The following is a 7,918-nucleotide window of genomic DNA, read 5'->3' as shown; positions in this document are numbered from 1 at the left end:
TGGTCCCCTTCAGTCCCCCTTTGGTCCCCTTCGGTCCCCCTTGGCCACAGCTGGACTGACCCCCCCCCTCCTCTCTAGCTCTCACTTCTACTTTTCAATTATTCGAACAACTTAATGAGAACTTACAGCCTTTCAGCCACCACCGCCCTGTCAGCTCGTTATTTGTAATTACCGTGCTGACCTAAAGAAAAGCATCATAAATCCACATACCTGTTTGGTATTTTCTTCCCAGTATAACGATGGGTATATTGAATCCCACAAATAAATATTCTCTTTTGAAGTAAAGAGCTGGCTAATTAGTTAAAAATTAAAAAAAAAATTGTTGAAATGAATATTCCCTCTTATGCCAGGAGAGAGGTGATGGGGATAAGGCAGGAATTTTTTCTTTAGGTGAGATTTTGCTTAGTAAATCAGAAAAAAAAAAAAAAAAAAAAGAAGAAGAAGAAAGAGAAAAAGGATCTTATCCATCAACCAAATAGCTCCAGCCCATCATCTCTTTGCACCTTTGGGGCCAGGGGGTGGCTGCTGCTGGCTGGGTTACAGCCCTAGCACAGGGCAGCAGCCCTGCATCCCGTCCTGGGGCAGATCATCCCGAAAGCAAAGGAGAAAGAGAGGGAGGAGGAGGAGGAGGAGGAGTGGGAAGAAGAGGCAGAAGAAGGAGAGAGGGAGGAAGAGAGGGAAGACCTCTAAGGAGACATGGCAGGGAGGGAATGGCTCGGGTTTCAGGAAGGCAGGCAGGGACTCATCCTTAAATTGGGTGCTGGCAGAGCCTCCGGGGAAGGCAGAAGCTCTTTCAGAGGATTTGGGCTTTTCCGCTCCTTCCCACCTCCCTCCTCGGCTTCCTGAATGCCCACCTGGAGAGGAAGCCAGCAATAACCAGCTGGCTGGAAATATTTCTGTCGATGCCTGAGCCAGCATCGGGACACAGCGGGAGGGGACAGTCCCAAGCCTCCTGCCCTGCCCTGGGGACCTGGGGACCACTTGCCCAGGGCCCTGCTCCTCCTGCAAACCATGGTCCTCTCTGCCTGTTCCTGGGCAAGGAATTGCCTTCAGAGCTCCTTTTTTTTCAGGATTTTTCCTGCCCGGCTATCCAAGGCAGCTCTGCTGAGGGCATTAGAGAGACCTGCCACATCGCTGCAACCTCAGCCCGCACCCTGGGGCTGGAAACCTTTCCCATCCACCTCCATCACCTCATCGGCTACACGGTCATGCCACCTCCTTCAGCTCCCGACCGGGGCAACTCTCTTTATTTTGAAAGGAAATGTGCGTTTAACCATTTTTAACCGTTATAGCCTTTTTTCACCATTTTAACCGTTATAGCCTTTTTTCACCATTTTAACTGTCATTGTAGGTAAAAGCCTGACAACGTGAGACTCTTGGGTCTCAGCAGCCTTGAAGGCAGTGGAAAAAGGCCCCCAAACATGCTGGTTTTCCCAGTTTTGTGAATTCTTAAGCTCCCCAGCCATTTTAGGAGTCTGGCATGCTTTTGGCTTTGAACAAGTCGATCTTATGATCAGGATTCCTGCCCTCGCTTTCACGGGAGGCAGCAGTGGCCTCGTTACTCTTGCTGCTGGATTGCTCATTTGCTCCTACAAAGCCCAGACCCTTAAATGCCCTTAAACGCCTGGGCTTCATGTTTTAACTCAGTACAAATCAGGCTCTGGCTACAACTGTCGCTAACTGCACGGTTACCCATCTGCCGTTACTTTCTTGTAGGGATTCAGTAATTAGCAATTAGGCATTTAGCTTTTATTTCCCAGTAGCAGCAAAGTTCTAATTAGTCAGCTCGCAAATGCAAGTTTCAAAGGCGCCTTTTAAGTCTGTTTTGCCTAAACTTTGACAAAGTCTCTGCCGTCCTGGCTAGCTGCCAGGGCCCACGGGCTGGAAATCATCAACCTCAGCATCGATCTGCATCCAGACTTTGAACACCAGGAACGTAAGCCCCCCTAAATGCAAACACGCAGGGGTAAGGTCAGCAGCCCAAAGATGCTCTCCAACCCGTCCATGATTTCTCAGGCCATTTGAGCAGCATCTCAGATGTTTTCCATGTCTACACCGTTACTGCATGTGCTTTGAGTGGCTTGGCAGTGTCAGGCTACGGGCTTACGCTGCTCTGAAGAAGAGGAAACACAGCCAGCCTTATTCAAGGAACAGCCACAACATAAGAAAGGCTAATTATAAAATTCCACAGGGCAGCAGGGCTGTTCTCTTGTTTGCCAGGAAAAAAAAGCTCTTTTTGTCCTTCGTGACGGTCCTGCTGCCTACTCACCCAGGGACATCGGTGATGCTCATGGGAGCTGCTGGAGAGGTCAGGGCTAAGCAGGGCCATGCCCACCTCCGCTCAGCATCTGAAATGTGCCACGAGCAGCATCTGCTCCAAGCGTCCTGCGGCAACAGGGTGGGTGGCATCTACAGCAGCTCTCACCAAATCTCTTTTATGGCAGCAGCTTGGTCATGGGTGGAAGCTGGGGCAAAATAGCGACTCGCAAATCTGCAGAAAACACAGAGCCTCCAGGAAAAAAAAAAAACCAAACAACAAAAAGAGGGCTTCCCTTTTCAATTAGCTGGGAAAATACAGAGAGGAGAGAGAAACTCATTTGTACATACTACGCCATTGCCAGGAAATATGTTGATGATTCAGAAGAAGGGGCTGGTGCAATATAAAAAAGCCACAAGGAAAACCAAAGGCATCTTTTTGCTAGCAGGAGGAAAAGATGGGGCTATTCCTCAGGACACCAATCTGCTGTTGTGAGCCATTAGCTGGCTTATAATGAACGGCAGGTTTCCCCAGCTGATTGCTGAGCTAAATCACTGGGTACTTACCAGTTTCCTTCCCACTGCCGCCTGTGCTTTGGAGAGCACCAGCACGGAGGATGCTGTGCCTGCTGCTGGATGGAGCCTCCCCTCCTTCCATGCCTTCCCATGCCAGGGCATGGGCAGCAAATGGGACCCTGCGATGTGGGGTCCTAGGAGAGGAGCTCCCACACCCCAAACCAGCCACCTTGGGAGAAGGGAAAGATGTAAGTGCAGCACGGGAGTGTTTCAGTTCCCCTGTGCTGGCATCAAGCCTTGGTGCAGCTGGAGCCGTGCTCCTAGCATACCTCTGTGCATTTTGGTAACCCAAGTGCTAATTTTAATGTATTTTCTGGCAGCTGGTAAGTGCCAAAGGAAGGGCAGGGCTGCGGAAAGGGCAGCCGCAGCCCCCAGAGAGGCTCAGCATTGTCCTTGGCTGCAGCAAGCTGGAGCTCAGGGAGAGGTACCCATCCCCTCCCCGGACAAAATCACCTTTGTTCCTCCCAGTAATCTGCTTCCTGAGCAATGTGCTGCAGAAAGGACCCCAGCCAGGTGAGGAAGAGCAGCCCAAGGACACGGTGCTGACAGGCGTCTCTGTGGAGGGCCAGCCGATCCAGGCATGGGCTCCGGACGGCATCCAGAGCTGTGGAGGAGCAGGCAGGGACTGTAGCATGGACAAGGGGGTGGGAAACAGGGAGCTGGGTCCCTGGGGTCGGTCACAGCAAAGGCACTCGGCTGTGGACCATTAGCTTTGGGTACACCTGTAACTCCCTCCCTCTTCTGTGTCCCCTCTCTGACATTACCCCTCTAGGTGAAACCTCACCATACACTGGGCTCCCTGCAGTGGGACCCTAAGGGACAACAGCCACTTATTTATGATGTGTCCCTTGGGACCAACCCTTGGTGGCTTCTCTGCCCACATCTGCCAGCATCGGGGAATACAGGCAGCCTGCTTCTGCTGAAGCATCGCTGGTGTTAGATGGGACTGCTGCAGCCGCAGCTTAAGGGCTTTTAAATAAAGGCCAGCTAGCTCGAACCGTGCCGAAGCGTGCGATTGAGAGGTGGTGCCCTGCATGGGGACAGACAGACTGAGGAGACAGATGGGGTGGATGTGGGATGGAGATGCCATGCCCAAGCCTGACGCTTCTTCCAAGCTGATCCAGAAAACCTCCAGCTTCAGGGGTGGCCTGAGGGACCTCCAGAGGGATGGAGCACATTTTCGGCTGCCACACGGCTGAGTGTGCACTAGGTGGCACACATTTTCAGGAAGAAACGCTTGAGGCAGCTGGGAGCGGGGTTGGGTTTGGGCAGAGAGCAAAGCTCCACGGGTGCCAGCCCCAGGGACCTGCCCGCTCCAGAGGGTGACAGCAATGGGCAAAGTGGGCATAAGGCCGAGTGCTGTCTGTAATTAGCACTAGTGGCGAGGTGAGGGCAGCCAGAGCAGGTGAGACGAGCACACGACCCAGAGGACTCGGCGTTGGTGGTTTCTTGGCTGGATTTTGCAAAGGCAGGGATGGAGAGAGACTTTTTACCAGGGTCTGTAGCGGCAGGACAAGGGGCAGGGGTTTTAAACTGCAAGAGGGTAAATTTAGAGTGGACATAAGGAAGAAATGTTTTATGATGAGGGTGGTGAGACATGGGAATGGGTGGCCCAGAGAAGCTGTGGATGCCCCGTCATTGGAAGTGTTCAAGGTCAGGTTGGATGGGGCTGATGTGGTGGAAGATGTCCCTGCCCATGACTGGGGATTGGACTAGATGGTCTTCAAAGGTCCCTTCCACACCAAACCATTTGTGATTCCATGATTTCCCTGGATGAGCAGGCAGTGGGGCATAGGGAGGTTAGCAGGGCTCACGGAGCATCTCCCACCACCAGCAAGGACCAAGGACATGTCCCCTTCAGCAGCCAAATCCCAGGTGTCGGAGAGCAAGGTCACCCGGTAAGAGTGGGATGGCCATAACAGATCCCATCTCTGCCTTGTCTAATCGGCCCCCGGCAGGGACCGGCAGCAGCTGCTGCAGAGGAAAATGAAATGAAATTTCACCTATTATCCTCTGCCTGCAGAGGAATTTCTTCCTAATTCCTGTCACTTCGGGTTTGTCTGCTCAGGGAAATTAATCTGAAATCAAGTGGGCGGTGAATTGAGAGTGCCGCTGCCATCCCAGCATAGCTTGGACAGGCAGTTTTCTAAGTGGCCGGGCTATTCCCCTGAGCAGGAGGCTAACCTTGGCAATTTAACACAGCCTCATGCACCAGGTTTTATATACATTCGTGTAGCACCTTGAGTCAAAACCACATGAGATAGAGCAGCCACGGGGAAATTAATTCGACAACCTTCCAGCTTCGCTGCAAGGAAAGGAACGGGGAAAAGGCAAATATTTGGCTAGTTACCCTGGGGCGCGGGTGGCTCAGACAGAAGGTGATCCCGCGTTGGAGGACTCGCTGCCTTGCATACTGATTTGGGGAGCACGCAGAGAAGGGTGTTTCAGTGTGTGAGCATGGGAAATAAGGGATCCAGCTGCAAAAAAGCACAAGGGACTGTGTTAAACTCTGTGGATCATTAGGGTAAAAAAACATATCAAATATTTTTGCAGGCAGTGAGGACTGTGGGGTCTGCATCCCTGTAAATGGTAAACAGGGTCCGTAGGGAGAGCTGGGCACTGAGGGTCACCTTTCCAGCTCAGAGAGCATCAAGCATCTTTGCAGCCACCCTCACACAAAACAGCTGAAGGAATTTGTGTAGCGGTGGTCTCGGCTGTTCGTCAGGCCCAGGATTCGTGTTGTACGTGGTGCCTCGGCTCTGCTGACCCCTTCCAGGGTGTTGGACCATCATGGCATACAGCTGCGGCTTGGACAAGCGAGGGAGAGGTATGAGAAGAGAGAGGATGCCTGAGGTCCAGCAAAGTGCTCGTATTGCTGGGGTGAGCTACCGTAGCCATCCACCGCGCCTCACAGAGCCTTCCATGAACCCTGATGCAAGATGTCCAACCAGATCAGCTCATGAATCCCTGCTCAAAAATGAATAATAAAATATAATAATAAGAAGAAAATAAATCCAGTGCACTTCTAGATTCTTCCCACAGCTCAGCCACCACCTGGCTGGTTTATCCCTGTCGTACAGCCCTGCCCCTCTCCCTGTAACTATACCCAGTGCACTTCTGCTCTTCCACGACCCTGCGGACACCCAGCAGCCCTCACCTGTAACACCCTGCAGACCCTGTACCATCGTCCAACGCCCTCGCCCAGCTCCCCTCATCAGCCAGGACGCCGTGCTCCTCACTTGCAGCACCTCTTCATCCTGCCAGCCGTGCCGTGTGGCTCTGCCAGGGTCAATATAATCTGTTCTTCACCATCCTCGATTCCCCCTGAAACCTTTCCCTTTTTAGGATCAGAGGATATCCGATGCCTGTCCACCTGTGCAACCACATGGATCAGAATCTCCTCCCAGCACAGCTTTATAAAGCTCACCTATCTATTTTTCAGGCTTATGTATTTTGTGAAAAAAAATCTCCGCATGGCTTATCAGTTCTTTATTGCAGCCGCAGGAGACAGGAATTCTAAGCACCTGAGTTGTAAATGTGAAACTTATTGCTTAAACAGACACATTACAAGCAGGCTATCAATCACGTTTGGCAATTATTAGTACTTTGTGAGTATTTTGAACTCAAGTATGTGACAGTCTCATCTATCCTGGAACAGAGGAATCCATGGGCATTTGCATACGAGGCTGAGCTGCAGGGAAATACAGCTCCGGAGGATTTTTACCGCAGCTGGAATGGTTATGTGCTTGGTGCTATACATTTTCTATAAGCAGAAAACTGACCCTATATAAGCTCTGCAAAGATGAGCCCCGTGTATTTAACCCGTGAAGCCCAGTTTTATAATATCCCTCCATGCCTATGGTGTAAGGTGCTTCTCTATGGTATTTTTTGCTACAATTATTGAGTCCAAGCATAACATACTTTATTTTTAGAAGCCTTCTGGAGCCCCTCTGGAGCAAGTGCATCACGGCACGTCGTGGGTGTAAAGTCCAGGGAAGTTTAAAGTCACTTTGATAAGGACTGGTGAACACTTCCTGATTTTGAAATGTCTCGGTGGTGGTTTTGACTTCTGCTGCTGAAGCACCCATCAAGGGAGAAACCCAGGTGGGGCCTGACCTACCCCCAGCACAGCATTAAGAAGTAACCAGCAAGGTGTTCCAGAATTAATGTGATCTCTAAATAAACACAAACGTCACGCAAGGGGTCTGATCAAGATGAAGCAGGCAGCTGGAAGGAAGCAGTGCTCTATCGTTAGAGCTCTCTGCCGCATGCATGCATTATATTTAACGATCCCCTGCTCAAACGAACATGGCAGGAATCCCCAGGGGGTGGTTTCTGATTTACATGTGTGATGGGTCGACCTTGGCTGGATGCCGGGTGCCCACCAACCTGCTCTATCACTCCCCTCCTCAGCTGGACAGGGGAGAGAAAAATATATCATGAGGCTCGTGGGTCAGGATAAGGACAGGGAGAGATCATTCGCCAGTTGCCATTGTGGGCAAACCAGACTCAGCTTGGGGAAATTAGTTTAATTTATTACCAGTCAAATCAGAGGAGGAGAGAACAAAAAAACCCTGAATCTTAAAACACCTTGCCCCCATCCCTCCCTTCTTCCTGAGATTAATTTTACTCCTGATTTCTCTACCTCCTCCCCCCCAGCAGTGCAGGGGGACAGGGAATGGGGGTCAGGGTCCATTCTTCACATGCTGTCTCTGCCGCTCCTTCCTCCCCAGGGGAGGACTCCTCACACTCTTCCCCTGCTCCAGCCTAGGGTCCTCCCATGGCAGACAGTCCTCCACAAACTGCTCCAGCGTGGGGTCCCCCGATGGCAGACAGTCCTCCAAGAATTGCTCCAGCGTGGGTCCTTCCCATGGGCTGTGGTTTTGCTGGACATGGGGGAAGCTTCTGGCAGCTTCTCCTGATCAATCCCTGGCTGAATCGGGCTCCGGGTGGTCACAGCCCCCCCAGGAGTCAACGCCACCTTCAACGGGATGAATCAGTGTCTGGAAAGCAGCTCCCACAGATGACATCCAGATTCATTAAGGAAGCTTAATGAAGGACGCACCTCTAATGAGATGTAGGTGTC

This window comes from Egretta garzetta, unplaced genomic scaffold (assembly GCF_000687185.1).
Source record: "Egretta garzetta isolate BGI_Z169 unplaced genomic scaffold, ASM68718v1 scaffold108, whole genome shotgun sequence".
Lineage (NCBI taxonomy): Eukaryota > Metazoa > Chordata > Aves > Pelecaniformes > Ardeidae > Egretta > Egretta garzetta.
Note: the sequence above shows the minus strand (reverse complement) of the source record.